Source organism: Microcebus murinus, unplaced genomic scaffold, assembly GCF_040939455.1.
Source record: "Microcebus murinus isolate Inina unplaced genomic scaffold, M.murinus_Inina_mat1.0 scaf032_hap2_Mmur4.0, whole genome shotgun sequence".
In the NCBI taxonomy this organism is placed as follows: Eukaryota; Metazoa; Chordata; class Mammalia; order Primates; family Cheirogaleidae; genus Microcebus; species Microcebus murinus.
Window position 1 is genome coordinate 170,942 of NW_027438978.1, and position 19,900 is coordinate 190,841.

General features: G+C 62.7%; 5 pseudogenes; all 5 read left to right on the forward strand.

Annotated features, from left to right (window-relative positions):
- The first annotated feature begins 2,668 nt into the window (after positions 1-2,668).
- Positions 2,669-2,787, forward strand: LOC142868504 (uncharacterized; annotated as a pseudogene).
- A 3,811-nt stretch (positions 2,788-6,598) lies between these two features.
- On the forward strand, positions 6,599-6,717 carry LOC142868473 (uncharacterized; annotated as a pseudogene).
- Positions 6,718-10,549: 3,832 nt separating this feature from the next.
- On the forward strand, positions 10,550-10,668 carry LOC142868505 (uncharacterized; annotated as a pseudogene).
- A 3,834-nt stretch (positions 10,669-14,502) lies between these two features.
- On the forward strand, positions 14,503-14,621 carry LOC142868506 (uncharacterized; annotated as a pseudogene).
- A 3,812-nt stretch (positions 14,622-18,433) lies between these two features.
- On the forward strand, positions 18,434-18,552 carry LOC142868507 (uncharacterized; annotated as a pseudogene).
- The last annotated feature ends 1,348 nt before the right edge of the window (positions 18,553-19,900 follow it).

A 19,900-nucleotide genomic window follows, 5' to 3' on the forward strand; every position in this document is an offset into this window, starting at 1 on the left:
TGAGCGCGAGCACGTGGTGCTCGTGTGTCCATTCTTGGGATACTTGGCTTACTGGAACGGGTTCCAGCTCTGGCCAGGAGAACCACGAGAGGTGCCCCCTCACCGCTGCTCCTCATAGCCGAATAGCACTCCGTGGTGTCCACGGGCCACATTTTACTTACCCACTCGTGGGTCGATGGGCACTCGGGTGGCTTCCAGGTCTTTGCGATTGTGACTTGTGCCCTGACACTAACCCTAACCCTTACCCAGCCCGTCTCCTCCACGGCCCCTGCCTGACTGACTCCTTCCCGCCCGGCCTGTCACCTGTCACCGTCCTCTGCCCCTGCCTGACACGCTCCTCCCCGCCCGGGCCGTCACCGTCCTCGGCCCCTGCCTGACGGGGCTCCTCCGTCGCCTGGGCCTTCCAAGGGCTTGGTGTGGACGCTGGTTCCAGGACGCCCTCCCAGGAACCCGGTAGCAGGGCGGCCGCAGCGTCTCGCGCAACCCAACCATCCGCCGGCTGGCCGCCGTCGCTAAGTGGCCTGCGGGGGACGTGCTCCCGCTGTGCCGTGGGGGCCCAGCCTGGTGTCTTCTCTGAGGCCCCGCGGCTGCCGCTCCCCGCAAGGGGATAGCCGCGGAGGTGGGGACCGCCTCCTCATGGGGACGTACACCCAGCTCTCCACGTCGGATTCCGGGGCTCTCTGTCCTGCCAGAAGGCCCAGCTGGCCTGCGGGTCCTTAGAGTGGCAAAAACATCCGAAAACTGAGATTGAGGGTCCGGTGGGTGTCTGCACTTTTGTGCTGGGCTCCCCAGGGAGGCCCGGGGGCTGGCTGGACAACGCGGTCTGCTGGGCTGGGGGGGGGGTTTGGAGGAGCAACTGATGCCCTTTGCACTTTGGGTAGCAAGTGTCTGAGGTGTCTCTGGGCCCTGTGCCATGTGGGGGCGGGGGCGGGGGCGGGGTGGGAGGAGGAGGAGGAGGAGGAGGAGGAGGAGGAGGAGGAGGTGGGAAGGGCCGTGGCCTGCAGTCGTGTTCCCCGGGGTGGCACAGCATGTGGCTTCTTCCACAGGCTGCTTGTCCTGGGCTCCCTGCACCTGGGCCTTTGGAGGACTGGCCCTGTGCTTGCCAACACTTCCTGCAGGGACCCAGAGCTGGGAGGTTGCATCTCTCAGCCCTGGGTCGGGCAGAGCCCCAGCGGGCCAGGCCCACAACCTCTCTCAGCAGGGGTCCCCCAGAAGGCTCCTTTGGGACCAGGATTCTCTTGCGGGTGACTCTTTAAGGTCTGGCCCCTGGATGGAGGGGCACCAGGAGTAGAGGAGCAGGAAGGGGAAGGGGGTGGCCATGCGAGGGGACACTTTCAGGCCAAGTCCCAGCTTCAGTCTGATCCTCCTGGGAACGCCGGGGTGGACATCACACCTCCTGGTTGCCCCGCTCTGAGACCAGGAGCCGGGCTTCGCATTCCCACAGCAGCCAGTCGTGGGCTGAGGACACCTGGGGCGTTGGGAACTCCCTGGCTTCTCCTTGGTTTAACATCTGGAGCTGCTTGTGAATTGTGCCGCCACACACACCCGAGTGCAGGTGTCTTCTGCACAGACTGCGGGCCTCGCTCTTCTGAATGCCGCTAGCTCGCGACCCACCCACGGGTGAACCTGGTCAGGGTACTTTCTCTCAGGGGCAGACTCTGATCCGGGCGGGCTACCGGTGTCTCTGTTTGCTCCTTTCTTTCTTCCACTTCGGGAAAGGCTTCCTTACTGGGTGTGGAAATCTCCTATGCCTTTCCTCGCCTATTCTGTCAGCTCTAAAATTCTCTTTCGGTTGCCACCCTCACAGATGGATTAGGAAACTCTTTGCGGTGCACTCATTAGTGAAATGACCTCAATGACGCTGGAATCCAATATCTAATCGCCGATTTTTGGCGAGTCCACACGCCAGGGTGGTTGGGGTCCAATGCAGCCCCGGCCAGGCCCAGGCCCCTTGGACTGGGCCACAGGAGGACACAGAGGAGGGTCCCGGCCCCCACGGTAGGTAGAGGTGCGGGCAGTTCTCCAAGGGCTTGGGTGTTTTCCAGAGGGAGGAGATGGAGGGGACTGATTTCTTCAGCGCCCCACAAACCACGCCACCCCACCCCACCCATGGGACACATCCCGAGAGAGAGAGACGCCCCATACACTGGCTCCCCTCCCCCGTGCGCTGTGCCCCAGCCCTGGCCCGGGGGAATAGGCGGCCGCCAGGCCACAGGGTGGGGGGCGCAGCTGAAAGGGGTTGTGGGGGAGGGCCGCCCCTGGCTGGGGTCAAAGGGCGAGCGCCCCGCCCCTCCCGCCCGTGCGCAGTCAGCGGCCCCGGCGCGCTGGGGGTGGGGGGCGGGGAGGTGAAGGAGGCCAGGCAAGGAGAGGAGGGGGGCTTGAAGGTCTCCACCTTGGCGGGTCCAGCCGTGGAGGCGCATCTTGTGTGAGTGTGAGTGTGAGTGAGTGAGTGAGTGTGAGTGTGAGTGTGTGTGTATACAGAGACAGCCCCCAACCCCGGCCCGCCGCTCCCTGCCCGCCCCGCCTGTCACCCCCGTCCCTCGGAGCCCGCGGGACCCGGCCGGCGAACTCAACAGGCCCGACCCGGCGCGGGGCCTGGGGCGGGAGGAGGCGGCGGGGAAGCGCAGAGAGGCTCGGCTTCTTGAGCGGGGCAGGGGCGCCCTCCGCCGTCCACGGCCACACCACCCCGAACGCGCCCGATCCCGTCTGGTCTCGGAAGCTAAGCAGGGTCGGGCCTGGTTAGAACTTGGATGGGAGACCGCCCGGGAATACCGGGTGCCGTAGGCTTCTTCTTTTTTTTTTTGCCTCTGGTTCTGTCGCGTTTCTGGGAGTGCGGGGGCGGCCCGGGGTGGGGGGACCCCCACCCTCGGCGCCCGCCGCGGTGCCTGGCGCCCCAGCCCGCACCGTGGGGCCTCCTCTTGTCCCGAGCCGTGACACCGCCGCCACGCGGCAGCATGCCTGGCTTCTGGACAGTCAGGTCTCAGACCAAAGGTCTGCTCTGTGGGAGCCGACACGCTGGAGGAAACCTTGAGAGTCTGAGAGGGGAGGGAGTTCCAGAAGAAGGCCAGGATGTCATTTTGAGGGAGTATGTGACCAGAACTCCTCCCGTTGCTTTTGGGGTTCTATGGGCTACACGTAGGAATCTTTGGTGGTGGCACCTGATGTTCGGGGATCCGGAGTCACACCCAGACCTGCTCCACAGGCCTCCTTTTACTTTTCTCTTCGGATTCATTTTTTTTTTTTTTTTTGAGACAGAGTCTCGGTTTGTTGCCCAGGCTAGAGTGAGTGCCGTGGCGTCAGCCTAGCTCACAGCAACTTCAAACTCCTGGGCTCGAGTGATCCTTCTGCCTCAGCCTCCCGGGTAGCTGGGACTGCAGGCATGCGCCACCATGCCCCGCTAATTTTTTATATATATATCAGTTGGCCAATTAATTTCTTTCTATTTATAGTAGAGACGGGGTCTCGCTCTTGCTCAGGCTGGTTTTGAACTCCTGACCTTGAGCAATCCGCCCGCCTCGGCCTCCCAAGAGCTAGGATTACAGGCGTGAGCCACAGCGCCCGGCCGGATTCATTATTTTTAAAAAGTGTCTCTTATCTCTATTATTGCATTTTCTTTTCTCTCTCTTTTCAAGCAGATGATGGGAGTCCAAGTGTTAAGGTGACATGTGTTGCCCGTGCCCCCCTCCCCCCCCCCGTGTTCTTATTCATTTACCTCTCATGTTGTTCCAGCATATTGTGGGGGCACCAATGTTAAGGTCGGGTGCGTTGCCCTCTCCCAGCCTCCCCCCTCGGGTCAGAGCTTCAAGTGCGCCCATCCCCCAGTCGGTGCGTACCCACCCCATTCCTAATGGATGTGTATGCCCATCCCCTCCCCCCACCCGCCCGACACCCACCCGAAGAAGGTGATTCCTCTGTGTCCACTTAGGTGTCCATCGGTTCGTACCCATTTGCTGGTGAGCGCGAGCACGTGGTGCTCGTGTGTCCATTCTTGGGATACTTGGCTTACTGGAACGGGTTCCAGCTCTGGCCAGGAGAACCACGAGAGGTGCCCCCTCACCGCTGCTCCTCATAGCCGAATAGCACTCCGTGGTGTCCACGGGCCACATTTTACTTACCCACTCGTGGGTCGATGGGCACTCGGGTGGCTTCCAGGTCTTTGCGATTGTGACTTGTGCCCTGACACTAACCCTAACCCTTACCCAGCCCGTCTCCTCCACGGCCCCTGCCTGACTGACTCCTTCCCGCCCGGCCTGTCACCTGTCACCGTCCTCTGCCCCTGCCTGACACGCTCCTCCCCGCCCGGGCCGTCACCGTCCTCGGCCCCTGCCTGACGGGGCTCCTCCGTCGCCTGGGCCTTCCAAGGGCTTGGTGTGGACGCTGGTTCCAGGACGCCCTCCCAGGAACCCGGTAGCAGGGCGGCCGCAGCGTCTCGCGCAACCCAACCATCCGCCGGCTGGCCGCCGTCGCTAAGTGGCCTGCGGGGGACGTGCTCCCGCTGTGCCGTGGGGGCCCAGCCTGGTGTCTTCTCTGAGGCCCCGCGGCTGCCGCTCCCCGCAAGGGGATAGCCGCGGAGGTGGGGACCGCCTCCTCATGGGGACGTACACCCAGCTCTCCACGTCGGATTCCGGGGCTCTCTGTCCTGCCAGAAGGCCCAGCTGGCCTGCGGGTCCTTAGAGTGGCAAAAACATCCGAAAACTGAGATTGAGGGTCCGGTGGGTGTCTGCACTTTTGTGCTGGGCTCCCCAGGGAGGCCCGGGGGCTGGCTGGACAACGCGGTCTGCTGGGCTGGGGGGGGGTTTGGAGGAGCAACTGATGCCCTTTGCACTTTGGGTAGCAAGTGTCTGAGGTGTCTCTGGGCCCTGTGCCATGTGGGGGCGGGGGCGGGGGCGGGGTGGGAGGAGGAGGAGGAGGAGGAGGAGGTGGGAAGGGCCGTGGCCTGCAGTCGTGTTCCCCGGGGTGGCACAGCATGTGGCTTCTTCCACAGGCTGCTTGGCCTGGGCTCCCTGCACCTGGGCCTTTGGAGGACTGGCCCTGTGCTTGCCAACACTTCCTGCAGGGACCCAGAGCTGGGAGGTTGCATCTCTCAGCCCTGGGTCGGGCAGAGCCCCAGCGGGCCAGGCCCACAACCTCTCTCAGCAGGGGTCCCCCAGAAGGCTCCTTTGGGACCAGGATTCTCTTGCGGGTGACTCTTTAAGGTCTGGCCCCTGGATGGAGGGGCACCAGGAGTAGAGGAGCAGGAAGGGGAAGGGGGTGGCCATGCGAGGGGACACTTTCAGGCCAAGTCCCAGCTTCAGTCTGATCCTCCTGGGAACGCCGGGGTGGACATCACACCTCCTGGTTGCCCCGCTCTGAGACCAGGAGCCGGGCTTCGCATTCCCACAGCAGCCAGTCGTGGGCTGAGGACACCTGGGGCGTTGGGAACTCCCTGGCTTCTCCTTGGTTTAACATCTGGAGCTGCTTGTGAATTGTGCCGCCACACACACCCGAGTGCAGGTGTCTTCTGCACAGACTGCGGGCCTCGCTCTTCTGAATGCCGCTAGCTCGCGACCCACCCACGGGTGAACCTGGTCAGGGTACTTTCTCTCAGGGGCAGACTCTGATCCGGGCGGGCTACCGGTGTCTCTGTTTGCTCCTTTCTTTCTTCCACTTCGGGAAAGGCTTCCTTACTGGGTGTGGAAATCTCCTATGCCTTTCCTCGCCTATTCTGTCAGCTCTAAAATTCTCTTTCGGTTGCCACCCTCACAGATGGATTAGGAAACTCTTTGCGGTGCACTCATTAGTGAAATGACCTCAATGACGCTGGAATCCAATATCTAATCGCCGATTTTTGGCGAGTCCACACGCCAGGGTGGTTGGGGTCCAATGCAGCCCCGGCCAGGCCCAGGCCCCTTGGACTGGGCCACAGGAGGACACAGAGGAGGGTCCCGGCCCCCACGGTAGGTAGAGGTGCGGGCAGTTCTCCAAGGGCTTGGGTGTTTTCCAGAGGGAGGAGATGGAGGGGACTGATTTCTTCAGCGCCCCACAAACCACGCCACCCCACCCCACCCATGGGACACATCCCGAGAGAGAGAGACGCCCCATACACTGGCTCCCCTCCCCCGTGCGCTGTGCCCCAGCCCTGGCCCGGGGGAATAGGCGGCCGCCAGGCCACAGGGTGGGGGGCGCAGCTGAAAGGGGTTGTGGGGGAGGGCCGCCCCTGGCTGGGGTCAAAGGGCGAGCGCCCCGCCCCTCCCGCCCGTGCGCAGTCAGCGGCCCCGGCGCGCTGGGGGTGGGGGGCGGGGAGGTGAAGGAGGCCAGGCAAGGAGAGGAGGGGGGCTTGAAGGTCTCCACCTTGGCGGGTCCAGCCGTGGAGGCGCATCTTGTGTGAGTGTGAGTGAGTGAGTGAGTGCGTGTGAGTGTGTGTGTATACAGAGACAGCCCCCAACCCCGGCCCGCCGCTCCCTGCCCGCCCCGCCTGTCACCTTCGTCCCTCGGAGCCCGCGGGACCCGGCCGGCGAACTCAACAGGCCCGACCCGGCGCGGGGCCTGGGGCGGGAGGAGGCGGCGGGGAAGCGCAGAGAGGCTCGGCTTCTTGAGCGGGGCAGGGGCGCCCTCCGCCGTCCACGGCCACACCACCCCGAACGCGCCCGATCCCGTCTGGTCTCGGAAGCTAAGCAGGCTCGGGCCTGGTTAGAACTTGGATGGGAGACCGCCCGGGAATACCGGGTGCCGTAGGCTTCTTCTTTTTTTTTTTGCCTCTGGTTCTGTCACGTTTCTGGGAGTGCGGGGGCGGCCCGGGGTGGGGGGGACCCCCACCCTCGGCGCCCGCCGCGGTGCCTGGCGCCCCAGCCCGCACCGTGGGGCCTCCTCTTGTCCCGAGCCGTGACACCGCCGCCACGCGGCAGCATGCCTGGCTTCTGGACAGTCAGGTCTCAGACCAAAGGTCTGCTCTGTGGGAGCCGACACGCTGGAGGAAACCTTGAGAGTCTGAGAGGGGAGGGAGTTCCAGAAGAAGGCCAGGATGTCATTTTGAGGGAGTATGTGACCAGAACTCCTCCCGTTGCTTTTGGGGTTCTATGGGCTACACGTAGGAATCTTTGGTGGTGGCACCTGATGTTCGGGGATCCGGAGTCACACCCAGACCTGCTCCACAGGCCTCCTTTTACTTTTCTCTTCGGATTCATTTTTTTTTTTTTTTTTGAGACAGAGTCTCGGTTTGTTGCCCAGGCTAGAGTGAGTGCCGTGGCGTCAGCCTAGCTCACAGCAACTTCAAACTCCTGGGCTCGAGTGATCCTTCTGCCTCAGCCTCCCGGGTAGCTGGGACTGCAGGCATGCGCCACCATGCCCCGCTAATTTTTTATATATATATCAGTTGGCCAATTAATTTCTTTCTATTTATAGTAGAGACGGGGTCTCGCTCTTGCTCAGGCTGGTTTTGAACTCCTGACCTTGAGCAATCCGCCCGCCTCGGCCTCCCAAGAGCTAGGATTACAGGCGTGAGCCACAGCGCCCGGCCGGATTCATTATTTTTAAAAAGTGTCTCTTATCTCTATTATTGCATTTTCTTTTCTCTCTCTTTTCAAGCAGATGATGGGAGTCCAAGTGTTAAGGTGACATGTGTTGCCCGTGCCCCCCTCCCCCCCCCGTGTTCTTATTCATTTACCTCTCATGTTGTTCCAGCATATTGTGGGGGCACCAATGTTAAGGTCGGGTGCGTTGCCCTCTCCCAGCCTCCCCCCTCGGGTCAGAGCTTCAAGTGCGCCCATCCCCCAGTCGGTGCGTACCCACCCCATTCCTAATGGATGTGTATGCCCATCCCCTCCCCCCACCCGCCCGACACCCACCCGAAGAAGGTGATTCCTCTGTGTCCACTTAGGTGTCCATCGGTTCGTACCCATTTGCTGGTGAGCGCGAGCACGTGGTGCTCGTGTGTCCATTCTTGGGATACTTGGCTTACTGGAACGGGTTCCAGCTCTGGCCAGGAGAACCACGAGAGGTGCCCCCTCACCGCTGCTCCTCATAGCCGAATAGCACTCCGTGGTGTCCACGGGCCACATTTTACTTACCCACTCGTGGGTCGATGGGCACTCGGGTGGCTTCCAGGTCTTTGCGATTGTGACTTGTGCCCTGACACTAACCCTAACCCTTACCCAGCCCGTCTCCTCCACGGCCCCTGCCTGACTGACTCCTTCCCGCCCGGCCTGTCACCTGTCACCGTCCTCTGCCCCTGCCTGACACGCTCCTCCCCGCCCGGGCCGTCACCGTCCTCGGCCCCTGCCTGACGGGGCTCCTCCGTCGCCTGGGCCTTCCAAGGGCTTGGTGTGGACGCTGGTTCCAGGACGCCCTCCCAGGAACCCGGTAGCAGGGCGGCCGCAGCGTCTCGCGCAACCCAACCATCCGCCGGCTGGCCGCCGTCGCTAAGTGGCCTGCGGGGGACGTGCTCCCGCTGTGCCGTGGGGGCCCAGCCTGGTGTCTTCTCTGAGGCCCCGCGGCTGCCGCTCCCCGCAAGGGGATAGCCGCGGAGGTGGGGACCGCCTCCTCATGGGGACGTACACCCAGCTCTCCACGTCGGATTCCGGGGCTCTCTGTCCTGCCAGAAGGCCCAGCTGGCCTGCGGGTCCTTAGAGTGGCAAAAACATCCGAAAACTGAGATTGAGGGTCCGGTGGGTGTCTGCACTTTTGTGCTGGGCTCCCCAGGGAGGCCCGGGGGCTGGCTGGACAACGCGGTCTGCTGGGCTGGGGGGGGGTTTGGAGGAGCAACTGATGCCCTTTGCACTTTGGGTAGCAAGTGTCTGAGGTGTCTCTGGGCCCTGTGCCATGTGGGGGCGGGGGCGGGGGCGGGGTGGGAGGAGGAGGAGGAGGAGGAGGAGGTGGGAAGGGCCGTGGCCTGCAGTCGTGTTCCCCGGGGTGGCACAGCATGTGGCTTCTTCCACAGGCTGCTTGGCCTGGGCTCCCTGCACCTGGGCCTTTGGAGGACTGGCCCTGTGCTTGCCAACACTTCCTGCAGGGACCCAGAGCTGGGAGGTTGCATCTCTCAGCCCTGGGTCGGGCAGAGCCCCAGCGGGCCAGGCCCACAACCTCTCTCAGCAGGGGTCCCCCAGAAGGCTCCTTTGGGACCAGGATTCTCTTGCGGGTGACTCTTTAAGGTCTGGCCCCTGGATGGAGGGGCACCAGGAGTAGAGGAGCAGGAAGGGGAAGGGGGTGGCCATGCGAGGGGACACTTTCAGGCCAAGTCCCAGCTTCAGTCTGATCCTCCTGGGAACGCCGGGGTGGACATCACACCTCCTGGTTGCCCCGCTCTGAGACCAGGAGCCGGGCTTCGCATTCCCACAGCAGCCAGTCGTGTTCCCACAGCAGCCAGTCGTGGGCTGAGGACACCTGGGGCGTTGGGAACTCCCTGGCTTCTCCTTGGTTTAACATCTGGAGCTGCTTGTGAATTGTGCCGCCACACACACCCGAGTGCAGGTGTCTTCTGCACAGACTGCGGGCCTCGCTCTTCTGAATGCCGCTAGCTCGCGACCCACCCACGGGTGAACCTGGTCAGGGTACTTTCTCTCAGGGGCAGACTCTGATCCGGGCGGGCTACCGGTGTCTCTGTTTGCTCCTTTCTTTCTTCCACTTCGGGAAAGGCTTCCTTACTGGGTGTGGAAATCTCCTATGCCTTTCCTCGCCTATTCTGTCAGCTCTAAAATTCTCTTTCGGTTGCCACCCTCACAGATGGATTAGGAAACTCTTTGCGGTGCACTCATTAGTGAAATGACCTCAATGACGCTGGAATCCAATATCTAATCGCCGATTTTTGGCGAGTCCACACGCCAGGGTGGTTGGGGTCCAATGCAGCCCCGGCCAGGCCCAGGCCCCTTGGACTGGGCCACAGGAGGACACAGAGGAGGGTCCCGGCCCCCACGGTAGGTAGAGGTGCGGGCAGTTCTCCAAGGGCTTGGGTGTTTTCCAGAGGGAGGAGATGGAGGGGACTGATTTCTTCAGCGCCCCACAAACCACGCCACCCCACCCCACCCATGGGACACATCCCGAGAGAGAGAGACGCCCCATACACTGGCTCCCCTCCCCCGTGCGCTGTGCCCCAGCCCTGGCCCGGGGGAATAGGCGGCCGCCAGGCCACAGGGTGGGGGGCGCAGCTGAAAGGGGTTGTGGGGGAGGGCCGCCCCTGGCTGGGGTCAAAGGGCGAGCGCCCCGCCCCTCCCGCCCGTGCGCAGTCAGCGGCCCCGGCGCGCTGGGGGTGGGGGGCGGGGAGGTGAAGGAGGCCAGGCAAGGAGAGGAGGGGGGCTTGAAGGTCTCCACCTTGGCGGGTCCAGCCGTGGAGGCGCATCTTGTGTGAGTGTGAGTGAGTGAGTGAGTGCGTGTGAGTGTGTGTGTATACAGAGACAGCCCCCAACCCCGGCCCGCCGCTCCCTGCCCGCCCCGCCTGTCACCCCCGTCCCTTGGAGCCCGCGGGACCCGGCCGGCGAACTCAACAGGCCCGACCCGGCGCGGGGCCTGGGGCGGGAGGAGGCGGCGGGGAAGCGCAGAGAGGCTCGGCTTCTTGAGCGGGGCAGGGGCGCCCTCCGCCGTCCACGGCCACACCACCCCGAACGCGCCCGATCCCGTCTGGTCTCGGAAGCTAAGCAGGGTCGGGCCTGGTTAGAACTTGGATGGGAGACCGCCCGGGAATACCGGGTGCCGTAGGCTTCTTCTTTTTTTTTTTGCCTCTGGTTCTGTCGCGTTTCTGGGAGTGCGGGGGCGGCCCGGGGTGGGGGGACCCCCACCCTCGGCGCCCGCCGCGGTGCCTGGCGCCCCAGCCCGCACCGTGGGGCCTCCTCTTGTCCCGAGCCGTGACACCGCCGCCACGCGGCAGCATGCCTGGCTTCTGGACAGTCAGGTCTCAGACCAAAGGTCTGCTCTGTGGGAGCCGACACGCTGGAGGAAACCTTGAGAGTCTGAGAGGGGAGGGAGTTCCAGAAGAAGGCCAGGATGTCATTTTGAGGGAGTATGTGACCAGAACTCCTCCCGTTGCTTTTGGGGTTCTATGGGCTACACGTAGGAATCTTTGGTGGTGGCACCTGATGTTCGGGGATCCGGAGTCACACCCAGACCTGCTCCACAGGCCTCCTTTTACTTTTCTCTTCGGATTCATTTTTTTTTTTTTTTTTGAGACAGAGTCTCGGTTTGTTGCCCAGGCTAGAGTGAGTGCCGTGGCGTCAGCCTAGCTCACAGCAACTTCAAACTCCTGGGCTCGAGTGATCCTTCTGCCTCAGCCTCCCGGGTAGCTGGGACTGCAGGCATGCGCCACCATGCCCCGCTAATTTTTTATATATATATCAGTTGGCCAATTAATTTCTTTCTATTTATAGTAGAGACGGGGTCTCGCTCTTGCTCAGGCTGGTTTTGAACTCCTGACCTTGAGCAATCCGCCCGCCTCGGCCTCCCAAGAGCTAGGATTACAGGCGTGAGCCACAGCGCCCGGCCGGATTCATTATTTTTAAAAAGTGTCTCTTATCTCTATTATTGCATTTTCTTTTCTCTCTCTTTTCAAGCAGATGATGGGAGTCCAAGTGTTAAGGTGACATGTGTTGCCCGTGCCCCCCTCCCCCCCCCGTGTTCTTATTCATTTACCTCTCATGTTGTTCCAGCATATTGTGGGGGCACCAATGTTAAGGTCGGGTGCGTTGCCCTCTCCCAGCCTCCCCCCTCGGGTCAGAGCTTCAAGTGCGCCCATCCCCCAGTCGGTGCGTACCCACCCCATTCCTAATGGATGTGTATGCCCATCCCCTCCCCCCACCCGCCCGACACCCACCCGAAGAAGGTGATTCCTCTGTGTCCACTTAGGTGTCCATCGGTTCGTACCCATTTGCTGGTGAGCGCGAGCACGTGGTGCTCGTGTGTCCATTCTTGGGATACTTGGCTTACTGGAACGGGTTCCAGCTCTGGCCAGGAGAACCACGAGAGGTGCCCCCTCACCGCTGCTCCTCATAGCCGAATAGCACTCCGTGGTGTCCACGGGCCACATTTTACTTACCCACTCGTGGGTCGATGGGCACTCGGGTGGCTTCCAGGTCTTTGCGATTGTGACTTGTGCCCTGACACTAACCCTAACCCTTACCCAGCCCGTCTCCTCCACGGCCCCTGCCTGACTGACTCCTTCCCGCCCGGCCTGTCACCTGTCACCGTCCTCTGCCCCTGCCTGACACGCTCCTCCCCGCCCGGGCCGTCACCGTCCTCGGCCCCTGCCTGACGGGGCTCCTCCGTCGCCTGGGCCTTCCAAGGGCTTGGTGTGGACGCTGGTTCCAGGACGCCCTCCCAGGAACCCGGTAGCAGGGCGGCCGCAGCGTCTCGCGCAACCCAACCGTCCGCCGGCTGGCCGCCGTCGCTAAGTGGCCTGCGGGGGACGTGCTCCCGCTGTGCCGTGGGGGCCCAGCCTGGTGTCTTCTCTGAGGCCCCGCGGCTGCCGCTCCCCGCAAGGGGATAGCCGCGGAGGTGGGGACCGCCTCCTCATGGGGACGTACACCCAGCTCTCCACGTCGGATTCCGGGGCTCTCTGTCCTGCCAGAAGGCCCAGCTGGCCTGCGGGTCCTTAGAGTGGCAAAAACATCCGAAAACTGAGATTGAGGGTCCGGTGGGTGTCTGCACTTTTGTGCTGGGCTCCCCAGGGAGGCCCGGGGGCTGGCTGGACAACGCGGTCTGCTGGGCTGGGGGGGGGGTTTGGAGGAGCAACTGATGCCCTTTGCACTTTGGGTAGCAAGTGTCTGAGGTGTCTCTGGGCCCTGTGCCATGTGGGGGCGGGGGCGGGGGCGGGGTGGGAGGAGGAGGAGGAGGAGGAGGAGGAGGAGGAGGAGGAGGTGGGAAGGGCCGTGGCCTGCAGTCGTGTTCCCCGGGGTGGCACAGCATGTGGCTTCTTCCACAGGCTGCTTGGCCTGGGCTCCCTGCACCTGGGCCTTTGGAGGACTGGCCCTGTGCTTGCCAACACTTCCTGCAGGGACCCAGAGCTGGGAGGTTGCATCTCTCAGCCCTGGGTCGGGCAGAGCCCCAGCGGGCCAGGCCCACAACCTCTCTCAGCAGGGGTCCCCCAGAAGGCTCCTTTGGGACCAGGATTCTCTTGCGGGTGACTCTTTAAGGTCTGGCCCCTGGATGGAGGGGCACCAGGAGTAGAGGAGCAGGAAGGGGAAGGGGGTGGCCATGCGAGGGGACACTTTCAGGCCAAGTCCCAGCTTCAGTCTGATCCTCCTGGGAACGCCGGGGTGGACATCACACCTCCTGGTTGCCCCGCTCTGAGACCAGGAGCCGGGCTTCGCATTCCCACAGCAGCCAGTCGTGGGCTGAGGACACCTGGGGCGTTGGGAACTCCCTGGCTTCTCCTTGGTTTAACATCTGGAGCTGCTTGTGAATTGTGCCGCCACACACACCCGAGTGCAGGTGTCTTCCGCACAGACTGCGGGCCTCGCTCTTCTGAATGCCGCTAGCTCGCGACCCACCCACGGGTGAACCTGGTCAGGGTACTTTCTCTCAGGGGCAGACTCTGATCCGGGCGGGCTACCGGTGTCTCTGTTTGCTCCTTTCTTTCTTCCACTTCGGGAAAGGCTTCCTTACTGGGTGTGGAAATCTCCTATGCCTTTCCTCGCCTATTCTGTCAGCTCTAAAATTCTCTTTCGGTTGCCACCCTCACAGATGGATTAGGAAACTCTTTGCGGTGCACTCATTAGTGAAATGACCTCAATGACGCTGGAATCCAATATCTAATCGCCGATTTTTGGCGAGTCCACACGCCAGGGTGGTTGGGGTCCAATGCAGCCCCGGCCAGGCCCAGGCCCCTTGGACTGGGCCACAGGAGGACACAGAGGAGGGTCCCGGCCCCCACGGTAGGTAGAGGTGCGGGCAGTTCTCCAAGGGCTTGGGTGTTTTCCAGAGGGAGGAGATGGAGGGGACTGATTTCTTCAGCGCCCCACAAACCACGCCACCCCACCCCACCCATGGGACACATCCCGAGAGAGAGAGACGCCCCATACACTGGCTCCCCTCCCCCGTGCGCTGTGCCCCAGCCCTGGCCCGGGGGAATAGGCGGCCGCCAGGCCACAGGGTGGGGGGCGCAGCTGAAAGGGGTTGTGGGGGAGGGCCGCCCCTGGCTGGGGTCAAAGGGCGAGCGCCCCGCCCCTCCCGCCCGTGCGCAGTCAGCGGCCCCGGCGCGCTGGGGGTGGGGGGCGGGGAGGTGAAGGAGGCCAGGCGAGGAGAGGAGGGGGGCTTGAAGGTCTCCACCTTGGCGGGTCCAGCCGTGGAGGCGCATCTTGTGTGAGTGTGAGTGTGAGTGAGTGAGTGAGTGTGAGTGTGAGTGTGTGTGTATACAGAGACAGCCCCCAACCCCGGCCCGCCGCTCCCTGCCCGCCCCGCCTGTCACCCCCGTCCCTCGGAGCCCGCGGGACCCGGCCGGCGAACTCAACAGGCCCGACCCGGCGCGGGGCCTGGGGCGGGAGGAGGCGGCGGGGAAGCGCGGAGAGGCTCGGCTTCTTGAGCGGGGCAGGGGCGCCCTCCGCCGTCCACGGCCACACCACCCCGAACGCGCCCGATCCCGTCTGGTCTCGGAAGCTAAGCAGGGTCGGGCCTGGTTAGAACTTGGATGGGAGACCGCCCGGGAATACCGGGTGCCGTAGGCTTCTTCTTTTTTTTTTTGCCTCTGGTTCTGTCGCGTTTCTGGGAGTGCGGGGGCGGCCCGGGGTGGGGGTGACCCCCACCCTCGGCGCCCGCCGCGGTGCCTGGCGCCCCAGCCCGCACCGTGGGGCCTCCTCTTGTCCCGAGCCGTGACACCGCCGCCACGCGGCAGCATGCCTGGCTTCTGGACAGTCAGGTCTCAGACCAAAGGTCTGCTCTGTGGGAGCCGACACGCTGGAGGAAACCTTGAGAGTCTGAGAGGGGAGGGAGTTCCAGAAGAAGGCCAGGATGTCATTTTGAGGGAGTATGTGACCAGAACTCCTCCCGTTGCTTTTGGGGTTCTATGGGCTACACGTAGGAATCTTTGGTGGTGGCACCTGATGTTCGGGGATCCGGAGTCACACCCAGACCTGCTCCACAGGCCTCCTTTTACTTTTCTCTTCGGATTCATTTTTTTTTTTTTTTTTGAGACAGAGTCTCGGTTTGTTGCCCAGGCTAGAGTGAGTGCCGTGGCGTCAGCCTAGCTCACAGCAACTTCAAACTCCTGGGCTCGAGTGATCCTTCTGCCTCAGCCTCCCGGGTAGCTGGGACTGCAGGCATGCGCCACCATGCCCCGCTAATTTTTTATATATATATCAGTTGGCCAATTAATTTCTTTCTATTTATAGTAGAGACGGGGTCTCGCTCTTGCTCAGGCTGGTTTTGAACTCCTGACCTTGAGCAATCCGCCCGCCTCGGCCTCCCAAGAGCTAGGATTACAGGCGTGAGCCACAGCGCCCGGCCGGATTCATTATTTTTAAAAAGTGTCTCTTATCTCTATTATTGCATTTTCTTTTCTCTCTCTTTTCAAGCAGATGATGGGAGTCCAAGTGTTAAGGTGACATGTGTTGCCCGTGCCCCCCTCCCCCCCCCCGTGTTCTTATTCATTTACCTCTCATGTTGTTCCAGCATATTGTGGGGGCACCAATGTTAAGGTCGGGTGCGTTGCCCTCTCCCAGCCTCCCCCCTCGGGTCAGAGCTTCAAGTGCGCCCATCCCCCAGTCGGTGCGTACCCACCCCATTCCTAATGGATGTGTATGCCCATCCCCTCCCCCCACCCGCCCGACACCCACCCGAAGAAGGTGATTCCTCTGTGTCCACTTAGGTGTCCATCGGTTCGTACCCATTTGCTGGTGAGCGCGAGCACGTGGTGCTCGTGTGTCCATTCTTGGGATACTTGGCTTACTGGAACGGGTTCCAGCTCTGGCCAGGAGAACCACGAGAGGTGCCCCCTCACCGCTGCTCCTCATAGCCGAATAGCACTCCGTGGTGTCCACGGGCCACATTTTACTTACCCACTCGTGGGTCGATGGGCACTCGGGTGGCTTCCAGGTCTTTGCGATTGTGACTTGTGCCCTGACACTAACCCTAACCCTTACCCAGCCCGTCTCCTCCACGGCCCCTGCCTGACTGACTCCTTCCCGCCCGGCCTGTCACCTGTCACCGTCCTCTGCCCCTGCCTGACACGCTCCTCCCCGCCCGGGCCGTCACCGTCCTCGGCCCCTGCCTGACGGGGCTCCTCCGTCGCCTGGGCCTTCCAAGGGCTTGGTGTGGACGCTGGTTCCAGGACGCCCTCCCAGGAACCCGGTAGCAGGGCGGCCGCAGCGTCTCGCGCAACCCAACCATCCGCCGGCTGGCCGCCGTCGCTAAGTGGCCTGCGGGGGACGTGCTCCCGCTGTGCCGTGGGGGCCCAGCCTGGTGTCTTCTCTGAGGCCCCGCGGCTGCCGCTCCCCGCAAGGGGATAGCCGCGGAGGTGGGGACCGCCTCCTCATGGGGACGTACACCCAGCTCTCCACGTCGGATTCCGGGGCTCTCTGTCCTGCCAGAAGGCCCAGCTGGCCTGCGGGTCCTTAGAGTGGCAAAAACATCCGAAAACTGAGATTGAGGGTCCGGTGGGTGTCTGCACTTTTGTGCTGGGCTCCCCAGGGAGGCCCGGGGGCTGGCTGGACAACGCGGTCTGCTGGGCTGGGGGGGGGTTTGGAGGAGCAACTGATGCCCTTTGCACTTTGGGTAGCAAGTGTCTGAGGTGTCTCTGGGCCCTGTGCCATGTGGGGGCGGGGGCGGGGGCGGGGTGGGAGGAGGAGGAGGAGGAGGAGGAGGTGGGAAGGGCCGTGGCCTGCAGTCGTGTTCCCCGGGGTGGCACAGCATGTGGCTTCTTCCACAGGCTGCTTGGCCTGGGCTCCCTGCACCTGGGCCTTTGGAGGACTGGCCCTGTGCTTGCCAACACTTCCTGCAGGGACCCAGAGCTGGGAGGTTGCATCTCTCAGCCCTGGGTCGGGCAGAGCCCCAGCGGGCCAGGCCCACAACCTCTCTCAGCAGGGGTCCCCCAGAAGGCTCCTTTGGGACCAGGATTCTCTTGCGGGTGACTCTTTAAGGTCTGGCCCCTGGATGGAGGGGCACCAGGAGTAGAGGAGCAGGAAGGGGAAGGGGGTGGCCATGCGAGGGGACACTTTCAGGCCAAGTCCCAGCTTCAGTCTGATCCTCCTGGGAACGCCGGGGTGGACATCACACCTCCTGGTTGCCCCGCTCTGAGACCAGGAGCCGGGCTTCGCATTCCCACAGCAGCCAGTCGTGGGCTGAGGACACCTGGGGCGTTGGGAACTCCCTGGCTTCTCCTTGGTTTAACATCTGGAGCTGCTTGTGAATTGTGCCGCCACACACACCCGAGTGCAGGTGTCTTCTGCACAGACTGCGGGCCTCGCTCTTCTGAATGCCGCTAGCTCGCGACCCACCCACGGGTGAACCTGGTCAGGGTACTTTCTCTCAGGGGCAGACTCTGATCCGGGCGGGCTACCGGTGTCTCTGTTTGCTCCTTTCTTTCTTCCACTTCGGGAAAGGCTTCCTTACTGGGTGTGGAAATCTCCTATGCCTTTCCTCGCCTATTCTGTCAGCTCTAAAATTCTCTTTCGGTTGCCACCCTCACAGATGGATTAGGAAACTCTTTGCGGTGCACTCATTAGTGAAATGACCTCAATGACGCTGGAATCCAATATCTAATCGCCGATTTTTGGCGAGTCCACACGCCAGGGTGGTTGGGGTCCAATGCAGCCCCGGCCAGGCCCAGGCCCCTTGGACTGGGCCACAGGAGGACACAGAGGAGGGTCCCGGCCCCCACGGTAGGTAGAGGTGCGGGCAGTTCTCCAAGGGCTTGGGTGTTTTCCAGAGGGAGGAGATGGAGGGGACTGATTTCTTCAGCGCCCCACAAACCACGCCACCCCACCCCACCCATGGGACACATCCCGAGAGAGAGAGACGCCCCATACACTGGCTCCCCTCCCCCGTGCGCTGTGCCCCAGCCCTGGCCCGGGGGAATAGGCGGCCGCCAGGCCACAGGGTGGGGGGCGCAGCTGAAAGGGGTTGTGGGGGAGGGCCGCCCCTGGCTGGGGTCAAAGGGCGAGCGCCCCGCCCCTCCCGCCCGTGCGCAGTCAGCGGCCCCGGCGCGCTGGGGGTGGGGGGCGGGGAGGTGAAGGAGGCCAGGCAAGGAGAGGAGGGGGGCTTGAAGGTCTCCACCTTGGCGGGTCCAGCCGTGGAGGCGCATCTTGTGTGAGTGTGAGTGAGTGAGTGAGTGCGTGTGAGTGTGTGTGTATACAGAGACAGCCCCCAACCCCGGCCCGCCGCTCCCTGCCCGCCCCGCCTGTCACCTTCGTCCCTCGGAGCCCGCGGGACCCGGCCGGCGAACTCAACAGGCCCGACCCGGCGCGGGGCCTGGGGCGGGAGGAGGCGGCGGGGAAGCGCAGAGAGGCTCGGCTTCTTGAGCGGGGCAGGGGCGCCCTCCGCCGTCCACGGCCACACCACCCCGAACGCGCCCGATCCCGTCTGGTCTCGGAAGCTAAGCAGGGTCGGGCCTGGTTAGAACTTGGATGGGAGACCGCCCGGGAATACCGGGTGCCGTAGGCTTCTTCTTTTTTTTTTTGCCTCTGGTTCTGTCGCGTTTCTGGGAGTGCGGGGGCGGCCCGGGGTGGGGGGGACCCCCACCCTCGGCGCCCGCCGCGGTGCCTGGCGCCCCAGCCCGCACCGTGGGGCCTCCTCTTGTCCCGAGCCGTGACACCGCCGCCACGCGGCAGCATGCCTGGCTTCTGGACAGTCAGGTCTCAGACCAAAGGTCTGCTCTGTGGGAGCCGACACGCTGGAGGAAACCTTGAGAGTCTGAGAGGGGAGGGAGTTCCAGAAGAAGGCCAGGATGTCATTTTGAGGGAGTATGTGACCAGAACTCCTCCCGTTGCTTTTGGGGTTCTATGGGCTACACGTAGGAATCTTTGGTGGTGGCACCTGATGTTCGGGGATCCGGAGTCACACCCAGACCTGCTCCACAGGCCTCCTTTTACTTTTCTCTTCGGATTCATTTTTTTTTTTTTTTTTGAGACAGAGTCTCGGTTTGTTGCCCAGGCTAGAGTGAGTGCCGTGGCGTCAGCCTAGCTCACAGCAACTTCAAACTCCTGGGCTCGAGTGATCCTTCTGCCTCAGCCTCCCGGGTAGCTGGGACTGCAGGCATGCGCCACCATGCCCCGCTAATTTTTTATATATATATCAGTTGGCCAATTAATTTCTTTCTATTTATAGTAGAGACGGGGTCTCGCTCTTGCTCAGGCTGGTTTTGAACTCCTGACCTTGAGCAATCCGCCCGCCTCGGCCTCCCAAGAGCTAGGATTACAGGCGTGAGCCACAGCGCCCGGCCGGATTCATTATTTTTAAAAAGTGTCTCTTATCTCTATTATTGCATTTTCTTTTCTCTCTCTTTTCAAGCAGATGATGGGAGTCCAAGTGTTAAGGTGACATGTGTTGCCCGTGCCCCCCTCCCCCCCCCCGTGTTCTTATTCATTTACCTCTCATGTTGTTCCAGCATATTGTGGGGGCACCAATGTTAAGGTCGGGTGCGTTGCCCTCTCCCAGCCTCCCCCCTCGGGTCAGAGCTTCAAGTGCGCCCATCCCCCAGTCGGTGCGTACCCACCCCATTCCTAATGGATGTGTATGCCCATCCCCTCCCCCCACCCGCCCGACACCCACCCGAAGAAGGTGATTCCTCTGTGTCCACTTAGGTGTCCATCGGTTCGTACCCATTTGCTGGTGAGCGCGAGCACGTGGTGCTCGTGTGTCCATTCTTGGGATACTTGGCTTACTGGAACGGGTTCCAGCTCTGGCCAGGAGAACCACGAGAGGTGCCCCCTCACCGCTGCTCCTCATAGCCGAATAGCACTCCGTGGTGTCCACGGGCCACATTTTACTTACCCACTCGTGGGTCGATGGG